General features: G+C 43.0%; 1 pseudogene across 1 annotated transcript; it reads left to right on the top strand.

Moving 5' to 3' along the window:
• The first annotated feature begins 9,703 nt into the window (after positions 1 to 9,703).
• LOC308439803 (sorting nexin-18-like) lies at positions 9,704 to 11,462 on the top strand (annotated as a pseudogene). Its single transcript has 3 exons — positions 9,704 to 9,839; positions 9,955 to 10,079; positions 10,296 to 11,462. The product of its transcript is annotated as a sorting nexin-18-like (transcript).
• The last annotated feature ends 1,012 nt before the right edge of the window (positions 11,463 to 12,474 follow it).

The raw sequence follows: 12,474 nt of genomic DNA, 5'->3' as shown, positions 1-12,474 counted from the left end.
ATACCTTCCCAGGTTGTAGTAAAATGCAGTCCTAAATCTGTATCAATATACAAAGATCTGTACCAGTATAACAAAATACAATCTCAATTCTGTATCAACACACAAAGATCAATACCAGTGTAATAAAATATACCCTCAACTTTGTATCAACATACAACGACCAATACCAATGTAAGATTTTTTTGGCTTATGAATGTTATTTGCTCTAAAAGTAGATTCAATAATCTACCCATTATCCCTATTATTCTTAGTATTTGTATATTCTCCCTTTTTCTTTTTATCCCTCCCCCTTCCTCCTGATCCTAGTGGGACAGAAAGGACAGAAGAGAGAAAAAGAAATCCCTGTATCTGACCTCTCTACTTTGATGCTTCCCTGACCAAGACCAAAACCAACTTGTAACCAATCCCTGAAAAATGCCAAAAAAAAAAAAAACACTCATCACCTACTGAATGACCAAAAATCATCTACCCCACTCTTGAGAATGGGGCATCATTCTCTTTAAATTGTTTTGTGCTGACTTGTGGTGCTGCCCTTTCTGGGAGAGGGGCAAGAGAATTGGGGAAGTGGTTAGTCTTCAGCAAGCTAGTTGTAACAGTCGTTGTTCAGTTTCTATATGCTGTGAAAATGTAGGCTTATTAAGTGTGAAAATTTTAAGCCTTAAGTGGAGGCTTAAATGGGGTCTACATCATAAGAGAGAAGCTAAGCAGCCCAGAGACCCAGGATAGAAACAAATATGACTTGCATTTAAAAAAAAAAAAAAAAAAAAAAAAAAAAAAAAAAAAACCACCACATCTCTACCTGAAATCCCAGATCTAAACTCTGGGCCACAGCCTGCATGCCTCCCTGGAGACCTGCTGCTACCCAGAACACCCAGTGCTGCCTGCTTACCTGGAGGACTGCTGCCATTAGGGACTACCAGCTATACCTGCAATCCCAGAGTCCTGCTACCACTAGGGATTACCAGGGCAGCCAATACCAGAGACAACGCCATGGCTAAAGGCCAGCACTAGAACAGAATCAACAAAAGACAGGGCAATATGGCTGTTGTGGGGTTGTTTCCTGTGTTTTCTAGGGTGTAGTTGGTCTCATTGGGTTGGAATTTCCCTTATAGTACCCTCTGTAGGGCTGGGTTAGTGGAAAGAAACTGTTTAAATTTGGTTTTGTCATGGAATATCTTTATTCCTCCATGTATGGTGATTAAAAAATTTTGCTAGGTAGAGTAGTCTGGGCTGACATCTGAGGTCTCTTAGGTCTGCAAGATATTGACCCAGGCCCTTCTAGCTTTTTAGAGTCACTGTTGAGAAGTTGGGTGTAATTCTGATAGGTCTGCCTTTAAATGCTACTGGGCATTTTTTCACTTGCAGCTTTTACTACTCTTTGTTCTGTACATGTACTGTTTTGATTATTATGTGGAGGGAGGATTTTTCTTGTCTGGTCTAATCTGACTGGTGTTCTGTAAGCTTCTTCTTGTACATAGCATCTCTTTCTTTAGAATAAGGAAAATCTTCTATGATTTTGTAGAAGATATTTTCTGGGCCTTTAATCTTGGAATCTTCTCCTTCTTCTATTCCTATTATTCTTAGGTTTGGTCTTTTCATAGTATCCCATATGTCCTGGATATTTTACCATAGAGAATTTTTTAGGTTTTACATTTTCTTTGATATATTGATTTGGTTTTTTATGTATTTTTAATTGGATATTTTATTTATTTACATTTCAAATGGTATCTCCTTTCCCAGTTTCCACTTCACAAACTCCTTAACTTTCCCCACATCCCCCAAATTCTATGAGGGTGCTCCTCTACCCAACCACCCATTCCCACCTCACTACCCCAGCATTCCCCTACACTGGGACATTGAGCCTTCATAGGACCAAGGTCCTCCCCTCCCATTAATGCTATGAGATTAATAAAATGTCATCCTCTGCTATATATGCAGCAGGAGCCATGGTTCCCTCCATGTGTGGTTGGTGGTTTAGTCCCTGGGAGGTTTGTGTTGGGGGTGTTGTTTGGTTGATATTATTCTTCCCATGGAGTTGCAAACCCCTTCAAACTTTGATTAACTCCTCCATTTGGGGTTTCTATGTTTAGTCCGATGGTTGGCTGCCAAGCACCCACGTCTGCATTGGTCAGACTCTGGCAGAGCCTCTCAGGAGGCAGCTGTATCACTGTCAGCAAGCACTTCTTGGCATGAACAACAGTGTCTGGGATTGGTGTCTGCATATGGGCTGGAACAGTCTACTGATGGCCTTTCCTTTCATCTCTGCTTTACTCTTTGTCCCTATATTTCCTTTACACGTGAGCAATTCTGGGTTAAAATTTTGGAGATGGATGGATGGTCCCATCCCTCAATCTGGGGCTGTGCCTAACATCTGTGTATGGTCACTACAGGTTCTCTCCCCTTTGTTGAGTATTTTAGCTAATGTCATCCCCAAAAGGTCCTGGGAGCTTCTTGCTTTCCTGGCATATGGGACATTCTGGTGGCAACCCCCACTTTCCCATCCCCCATTGCCACACACCTCTGTTAATTCCCCGACTCTCTGTACTTCTCCCTAGTCTCCTCCCACACCTGATCCTTCCCCCCCCCCACTCTCATCCTCGAAATTCCTGCTCACACTCTACCTCCAGTGATCATTTTGTTTCCTCTTCTATGTAGGACTGAAGCATCCACACATTGGTCTTCCTTCTTCTTGAGCTCAGTGGTCTGTGGATTGTATCATGGGTATTCTGAACTTCTGGACTAATATCCATTTATCAGTGAGTATATAACATGTGTGTTCTTTTGTGACCGGATTACCTCACTCAGGATGATATTTTCTAGTTCCATCCAATTTGCCTGTGGATTCATGAAGTTGTTTGTTTTAAATAGCTTAGTAGTCGTCCATTGTATAAATGTACATTGTTTTCTTTATCCATTCCTCTGTTGAGAGACATCTAGGTTATTTTCAGCTTCTGCTTATTGTAAATAAGGCTGCTATGAATATAGTAGAGCATGTGTCCTTGTTATATGTTGGAGCATCTTTTGGGTATATGCCCAGGAGTGGTATAGTTGAGTCCTCAGGTAGTACTGTGTCCAATTTTCTGAGGAACTACCAGACTGATTTCCAGAGTGGTTGCACCAGCTTGCAATCTCACCAGCAATGGAGGAGTATTTCTCTTTCTCCACATCCTCACCAGCATCTGCTGCCATCTAAGTTTTTGATCTTAGCCATTCTGACTGGTGTGAGGTGAAATCTCAGGATCATTTTGATTTGCATTTCCTTGATGACCTTATAAGGATGCTGAACATTTCTTTAGGTGTTCCTCAGCCATTTGGTAGTCCTCAGTTGAGAATTTTTTGTTTAGCTCTGTACCTTATTTTTAATAGGGTTAATTTGATTCTCTGGAGTTTAACTTCTTGAGCTCTTTGTATATATTTGATACTGACCCTCTTTGAGATGTAGGATAGGTAAAGCTCTTTTCCCTGTCTTTTGGTTGCCATTTTAGCCTATAGACAGTGTTCTTTGCCTTACAGAATCTTTTCAGTTTTATGTAGTCCTATTTGTGGATTCTTGATCTTAGCTCATAAGCTGATGGTGTTCTGTTCAAGAAATTCTCCCCTGTGCCAATGTGTTCGAGGCTCTTCCACACTTTCTCTTCTATTATTCAGTATAGCTAGTTTTATGTGGAGGTCCTTGATCCACTTGAACATGAGCTGTGTATAAGGAGATAAGAATGGATTAATTTGCAGTCTTCTATATGCAGATTGCCAGTTGAACCAGCACCGTTTGTTGAAAATGCTTTCTTTCTTCCACTGGATGGTTTAAGCTCCTTTATTAACGATCAGTTGACCATAGGTGTGTGGGTTCATTTCTGGATCTTCAGTTCTATTCCATTGGTCTACCTGTCTCTGAACCAATGCCATACAGTTTTTATCGCTATTGCTCTGTAATATAGCTTGAGGTGAGGGATGGTGATTCCCCCAGAAGTTTTTTTTTTTACTGTTGAGAATAGTTTTTGCTATCCTGGGTTTTTGAGTATTCCAAATGAATTTGCAAATTGATCTTTCTAACTCTATGAAAAATTGAGTTGGAATTTTGGTGGGGATTGCATTGAATCTTATGGCAAGATGGCCATTTTAACTGTATTCATTCTGCCAATCCATGAATATGGGAGAGTGAAATTTTGCGGGTCACTTAAGTATACTATCATATCATCTGCCAATAGTGATATTTTTACTTCTTTCTTTCCATTTTGAACTCCTTTTGTGGTCTAATTGCTCTGGCTAGGACTTCCAATACCGTATTGAACAGATAGGGAGAGAGTGGACATCCTTGTCTTGTCCCTGATTTTAGTGGGATTGATTCAAGTTTCTCTCCATTTAGTTTGCCTTTTGGCTACCGGTTTGCTGTATATAGTTTTTACTATGTTTAGGTATGAGCCTTGAATTCCTAATCTTTCCAAGACTTTTAACATGAAGGCATGTTAAATTTTGTCAAATGCTTTCTCAACATCTAATGACATGATCATGTTTTTTTTTTTCATTGAGTTTGTTTATATAGTGGATTATGTTGATGGATTTTCGTATGAACCATCCCTGCATCCCCGGGATGAAACCTACTTGATCTTGATAAATCTTTTGATGTGTTCTTGAATTCAGTTTGCAAGATTTTATTGAGCATTTTTGCATTGATATTAATAAGGTAAATTGGTCTCAAGTTCTCTTTCTTTGTTGGGTCTTTGTGTGGCTTAGGTATCAGAGTAACTGTGGCTATCAGAGTGAATTGGGTAGTGTTCCTTCCGTTTCTATTTTGTGAAAAAGTTTGAAGAATATTAGTTTTAGGTCTTCTTTGAAGGTCTGATAGAATTCTGTGCTAAACTCATCTAGTCCTGGGATTTTTTGGGGGGTTGGGGGTGGGAAATGTTTAATGACTGTTTCTATTTCTTTAGGGGTTATGGGACTGTCTAAATGGTTTATCTGATCCTGATTTAACTTTGGTACCTGGTATCTGTCTAGAAAATTGTCCAGATTTTTCAGTTTTGTTGAGAATAGGCTTCTGTAGTAGGATGATTTTTTGAATTTCCTCAATTTCCTTTGTCATGTCTCTTTTCATTTCTGATTTTGTTAATTTGGATACTGTCTCTGTACCCTCTAGTTAGTTTGGCTTAGGGTTTGTCAATCTTGTTGATTTTCTTAAAGAACCAGCTCTTGTTTTGTTGGTTGTTTGTATAGTTCTCTTGTTTCTACTTGGTTGATTTCAGCTGAGTTTGATGATTTTTGCCATCTAATCCTCTTGGATGCATTTGCTTCTTTTTGTTCTAGAGCTTTCAGGTGTGCTGTCAAGCTGCTAGTGTATGCTCTCTCCAGTTTCTTTTTGGAAACACTCGGAGCAATGAGTTTTTCTCTCAGCACTGCTTTTAGTGTGTCCCATAAGTTTGAGTTTGCTGTGTCTTCATTTTTCATTAAATTCTAAAAAGTCTTTAATTTTTTTCTTTATTTCTTCTCTGAGCAAGTTATCATTGAGTAGAGAGTTGTTCAGCTTCCACAAGTATGTGGACTTTCTATTGTTTTGTTGTTATAAAAGACCAGCCTTAGTTTCTAGTGATCTGATAGGATGCGTGAGATTAATTCATTCTTCTTGTATATGCTGACCCTTGTTTTGTGACTGATTATATGGTCAGTTTTGTAGAAGGTACCATGAGGTGCTGAGAAGAGGGTATAATCTTTTGGTTTAGGATGAAATGTTCTATAAATACTTGTTAAATCCAATTTGTTCATAACTTCTGTTAGTTTCACTGTGTCTTTGTTTAGTTTCTGTTTCCATGACCTATCCATTGGTGAGAGTGGGGTGTTGAAGTCTCCCACTGTTATTGTTTGAGGTTCAATATGTACTTTGAGATTTATTAGTGTTTCTTTTATGAATGTAGGTGCCCTTGCATTTGGAGCACAGATGTTCAGAATTTAGCAGTAATCTTGGTAGATTTTTCCTTTGATGAGTATGAAGTGTCTTTCCTCATCTTTTTTGATAACTTTTGGTTGAAAGTTGATTTTATTCAATATTAGAATGGCTACTCCAGATTGTTTTTTGGGACCATTTGCTGGGAATTTGTTTTCCCAGTCTTACTCTGAGATAATGTCTGTCTTTGTCACTCAGGTATGTTCCCTGTATGCAGCAAAATACTGGATCCTGTTTTCATATCCAGTCTGATAGTCTATGTATTTTTATTGGGGAATTGATTCCATTGATGTTAAGCGATATTAAGGACCAGTGATTATTGCTTCCTGATATTTTGTTGTTAGAGGTGGATTTATGTGGCTTTCTTCGTTTGGGTTTGTTGAAAGAAGATTAATTTCGTACTTTATTGGGGGTGTAGTTTCACTCTTTGTGTTGAAGTTTTTCATCTATTATCCTTTGTAGGACTAGGTTTGTGGACAGATAGTGTGTAAATTTTTTTTGTCATGAAATATCTTGGTTTTTCCATCTATAGCAATTGAGAGGTTTCCTGGGTGTAGTAGCCCAGACTGGCATTTGTGTTCTTTTAGTATCTGTGTGATGGTATGCATATGCTTGGCCTAGGGAGTTGCATAATTTGGAGGTATGGCATTTTGGAGTAGGTATGTCACTGTGGCCTTGGCCTTTAATACACTTACATTGCCTGGAAGTCAGATTTCTCCCAGCAGCCTCCAGATGAAGATGTAGAGCTATCAGCTCCTCCTGTACCATTCCTACCTGGATTCTGCCATGTTCCTACCACAATAATAATGAACTAAACCTCTGAACCTGTAAGCCAGCCCCAATAAAATGTTGTTCTTATAAAAACTGCCTTGGTTGTGGTTGTTGGTCCACAACACAACCCTAACTAAGACAATTTGGATGACATCTGCCCAGGATCTTCTGGGTTTTAGAGTCTCTGTTGAGAAGGTGGGTGTAATTCTGATAGGTCTAACTTTATATGTTACTTGACCTTTTTCCTTAATGCTTTTAATATTCTTTGTCTTGTGATTTGGAGTTTTGATTATTATGTGAAAAGAAGAATTTTTTTCTGCTCTAATCTATTTGGGGTTATGTAGGCTTCTTGTATGTTTGTGGGCATCTCTTTAGGTTAGGGAAGTTTTCTTCTATAATTTTGTTGAAGTTATTTCCTGTCCCTTTGTGTTGGGAATCTTCTCTCTCTTCTACTCCTATTATTCTCAGGGTTGATCTTCTCATTGTTTCCTGGACTTCCTGGATGTTTTGGGTTAGCAGCTTTTTGCAACTTGCAATTTCTTTGACTGTTGTTTCAAGTTTTCTATAGTGTCTTCTATACCTGAGATTTTCTCTTCTATCTCTTGTGTTCTGTTGGTGATGCATCTATGACTCCTGATCTCTTTCCTAGGTTTTCTATGTCCAGGGTTGCCTCCCTTTGTGATTTCTTTATTGATTCTATTTCCATTTTTAGATCTCGGATGGTTCTGTTCAATTCCTTCACCTGTTTGATTGTGTTTTCTTGTATTTCTTTAAGGGATTTATATGTTTCCTCTTTAAGGGCTTCTACCTGTTTACCTGTGTTTTCTTGTATTTCTTTAAGAGAGTTATTTGTGTCCTTCTTAAAATCCTCTCTCATTATCATAAGATGAAATCTTAAATCAGGATATTGCTTTTCCAGTGTATTGGGATATCCAGGGCTTGCTGTGGTGGGAGAACTGGATTCTGATGATGCCAAATAGCCTTGGTTTCTGTTGCTTATGTCCTTGCACTTGCCTCTCACCATCTGGCTATCTCTGGTGTTAGCTGGTCTTGTTGTCTCTGATTGTAGTTTGTTCTTCTTGTGAGCCTGTGATCTTAGGTGTGTCAGCACTCCTGGGAGACCAGCTCTCTCCAAGTGGGACTGGGTTGCAGAGAATTGTAGTACAAATTAGCTCCAGAGTGCAGATGGAAACTGGAAGGATTGTGTCCCCAATATATTGATTTCTTGTATGCCTGAGATTTTCTCTTCCATCTCTTGTATTTGGTGGGTGATGCTTAGGACTGGAGTCCTGTTCTTTCCTTGATTTTTCATCTCAGTTTGTGTTTTCTTTATTGCTTCTATTTCTATTTTCAGGTCTTGGACAGTTTTATTCACATCCTTCACCTGTTTGGTTGTATTTTCCTGATTTCTTGCAGGGCTTTGTTTATTTCCTTTTGAATGACCTCTATCATCCTTATAAGATTGGATTTAAGATCTTCTTCTTGCATTTCAGTTTCTTTATGATATTCAGGGCTTGCTGCAGCAGGTCAGGCTCTGATGGTACCATATTGTCCTGGCTCTTGTTGATTGAGTTCTTACAGTTCTTTAGGCATCTGTCCCCCCCACCCCCGTGTTGGCTAGATGATCCTGATGATAGCAGGATTTCTCAGGAAGGCACAAGAAATCACGGGCCAAACAATAGTGGTCAGGCCACCTGACTCTGCTGGCTGTGCCTCAGGCAAACCTAAGTGGCAGAAATTGACTGGGCAGTGTTCTGAGCTGGTTGTTCTTGGGACCTCTGCAGGCCTCCACAGGGATGCAGGATGCTCTTGGGGTCACACAAGGCTCCTTAAGACTGAAGGTTGAGCCCACAGACAGACAATGGATGTCAGGAGAACGTGCACTGCTTCAGGTAGACCAGACTAGGAAGGGATTGGTATGGCAGGGTTCCAAGCTGGTTATTCTTGGGGTCCTGACACCTCCACCAGGAAGCAGGACACTCTTGTAGTCCTGCAAGGTTCCTTGGCACCAAAATAACTAGTGCGCAACTTCCCTCTGCAGTCTGTGCTCCATGTGGACAAGACTTGGAAGCCTGAGTCTCCCTCTTACCTCACCCAGATCATATTCCTGCCAGAAGGCAAGCTTGCAGGTACCACCCTCTCCCCATACCACAAGCTTTTAATGCACTTAATTCAACATCAACAGTTCTGGTAGTCCTTCATAGTCTAAGTACTGTTTCACAGCACAGTCTCATCTGAGACTCAGAGCAATTTCTTCATTGTAAACCCCTATCAAATCAAAAGACCATTTACATACCTCAAACAATACAGAATGTACAGTACCACTCCACAGAAAGGAGAAACAGAGTGTGTCTTAGTCGGGGTTTCTATTCCTGCACAAGCATCATGACCAAGAAGCAAGTTGGGGAGAAAAGAGTTTATTCAGCTTACACTTCCATATCGCTGTTAATCACCAAAGGAAGTCAGGACTGGAACCCAAGCAGGTCAGGAAGCAGGAGCTGATGCAGAGGCCATGGAGGGATGATGCTTACTGGCTTGTTTCCCCTGGATTGCTCATCCTGCTTTCTTATAGAACCCAGGTCTACCAGCCCAGGGATGGCTCCACCCACAGTGGGCTGGGCCAGGGATGGCTCCACCCACAATGGGCTGGGCCCTCCTCCCTTGATCACTAGTTGAGAAAATGCCTTACAGCTGGATCTCATGGAGGCATTTCCTCAACTGAGGCTCCTTTCTCTGTGATAACTCCAGCTTGTGTCAAGTTGACACAAAACCAGCCAGTACACATATACATATATATTTGATGGATAAAGGAAAAAAAAAAACTCACGAGGAGATTTCATTGAGCAAGCATCAGCACAGACAGAACTGAATCATTCTGCATGAAAAATAAAAAGTTCCTGGGGTTCCGCCCCCCAGTCCGCAGCGGCCAGGAGCTGCAGGGAGCATCAGTTGCTGCTGTGAGCAGACTAGATCTGCACAGAAGGCAGGAAGAAGACCATGCGCGACCTTCAAGGGTCTATTCCGCAGGTATGGACCGCGGGGTCCTCGGACCAGCCCGGACTCGGAACGCCAGGCTCGGGGACCATGGCGCTATGCGCCCAGGCACTCTATGACTTTAGGTCCAAGAACCCGGGTGAGATCTCACTGCGTGAACACTAAGTGTTGAGCTTGTGCAGTGAGCAGGACATCAAGGGCTGGCTCGAAGGCATCAACAGCCAGGGCGACTGGCGACCGCGGCCCCTCCCCAGCTTCGTACCTGAGGGTGATCCGTGCGCCTGAGCCTGGCTCTCTGCCCAGTGGCGGCCCGGGAGCTCCGGCTCGCTATGCCAACGTGCCGCCTGGCGGCTTCGAACCTCTGCCCGCCGTGCCGCCCGTAGCCTTCCAGCCGCCGGGCTCCGGCTTTCCCTAAGTCGGGGGCGTCCTTCAGCCGTCGCCCCAGCAGCTCTATGGTGCTTATCAGGCCAACCTGGGCAGCAACGATGACTGGGACGACTAGCGGGACAACACCTCCACGGTGGCCGCTTCCGGGGACCTCGAAGGCTGGTAGTCATCGGGCGGCAGGCGGGCCGGCCACTACGCATGTCTACAGGTTCGAACCTGTCGCTGGATCGCAATCCGTTCCTCAGTCTTTGTCAAGATGGTCGGGGAGGCCTCAGTGCTGGGAGAGGCGTCAGGCTTCGTGAAAGATGGGGACAAGCTGTGTGTGGTGCTGGGTACCTATGACCCGGAGCAGCAGGAGAACCCCTACCCCTTCCGGTGCACCATCAAAGACCCCACCAAGCAGACCAAGTGCTGGAGCATAAAGAGCTACTACATCTCTAACAAGCTGGTACCCACGCATACCCAGGTGCCTTAAGCATTTCCACTGGCTGTATGCGCGCCTGGCAGAGAAATTCCCCGCTCATCTCCGTGCCCATCTGCCGGAGAAACAGGCCACCAGGAGCTTCGAAGAGGACCTCATCTCCAAGCCCAGAAGGGTCTGATCTTGTGGATGAACCACATGGCCAGCCACCCGGTGCTGGCTCAGTGCGACATCTTCCAGCTTTTCCTGACCTGCCCCAGCAGCACTGAGGAAAAGGTCTGGAGACAGGGTAAGCAGAAGGCTGAAAAGGATGAGCCGGTGGATGCCAACTTCTTCCTCACTCTGAGCACACCGTCTGCCGCCACCCTGGACCTGCAGGAGGTGGAAAGCAAGACCGATGGCTTCAAATGCTTCACCAAGATGGACGACTGCCCATAGTTTGCAGTAATAAGGTGACTGGCTTCAAGGAGTATCCGAAGGTGGACCAGTCCTTTCTGGGCTTCAGGCAAGCTTTAGACCCGGTTCAGCAGGTTTCTCCGTGGGTCTGAATCGGGCCATTGTCTTCACTGGAGACGCCTATGATGCCATCGGCGACTTCTTCGCTGAGCAGCCCAGGCAGGACCTGGACCCAGTCTTGGACCTGTTAGCATTCTGTCAGGGATGTCTGGCCAACTTCCCAGACATCATCCATGCTTAGAAAGGAGCTCTTAGCAAAAAGAGAGAGGACAACATGTGGAAGAAGGGAAAATGGAGGTCCAAAAGACCGACGTCATTCATGACTGCTGTAGCACTCTTTCCTTTGCCACGCTGGCCGAGATTCATCACTTCCATCAGATTAGAGTGAGAGACTTCAAATCACAAATGCAGCATTTTTTTACAACAACAGATAATATTTTTCCAAAAAAAGTGACCCAGGAGTTGAAAGAAGCTCTTCATGAATATGACAGCGTCTAACGGCTGCACATGGGACCGCACACTTGTTTTCATTTAAGGATAATTCATTTCTACAGCAGAACAAAAACTGCTGTTGCCAACGGTTTTGTGTTCAGCTAAACCCCAGCTGGATATGTAATTGTATAGGAAGGAAGCAGTTAATATGGTTATGTTGCAGAAACAGCGCCACACTTGGTGACTAAGTTACACTATGTGTGCCTACACTACCACTGTGACTTTTGGATAATGGTTATGCCATTTCCCTTAATGCTTTTTAAGTAGTGTATACTATGTAGGCCTTGAAACCCATGAAGAGTCTCAAAGAAGCCGGCTGGATAAGAGCCTGCTGTGGATGCCTCTTTCGTCTCAGAGACCAAGATGACCTAAATCTAAGCTACTCTCTGTTTACAAACTCCAACTAGAGCCCCATATGCGACTTTGTGCCTTTAGAGCGGTTGCTTTCCTTTCTGTCCCACCTGTGTTTGAGCCCCAACTCTGATGGAAAGAGAGAAAGGCCGGCCATTGGTGACAAGCCGATGAAAAGCTCCTATTTCAGGGGGGCTGTGGGAGAATCGGTGGCCATCACTTTGCACAGGAAGTGTCACCTGGCAGATGCTGGAAGTTAAGGAAGCACGAGATGTGCACCATCTTCCCTTACAGCTGTAGTTCATGGCCTCCAATCAAGGGTCACACAGACTGGGCCTGAGGATTCCAGCCCTGCCCTTAGCACATGGAGAAGGAGGAATGGCTTTCTGAACAGGGAATGGTTGACTGGTTTTCAGTCTTGACCGTCACCTATTTTTGGTTTGTATGTCTTATACCAAAGTCTTCATTAAAGTTCGTATTTCTTCTACCTAGGCCTCTCAAAATAAAACAATAATTCTTATGACTAAGTGAGCATGGTTTTGTCAAGAAGGAAATCATCTACCTAGTGTCTCATTGGTTTTGAGGTTTTGTATAGATAAATTCAGTCAATATTTTATCTTCTGTCCTTGTACGTACAATAAACTGATCATTCCCTTTTTCGACCTGT

Source organism: Micromys minutus (genome assembly GCF_963924665.1).
Source record: "Micromys minutus genome assembly, chromosome: 30".
In the NCBI taxonomy this organism is placed as follows: domain Eukaryota; kingdom Metazoa; phylum Chordata; class Mammalia; order Rodentia; family Muridae; genus Micromys; species Micromys minutus.
Note: the sequence above shows the minus strand (reverse complement) of the source record. Positions and strands in the feature narration are given on the sequence as shown.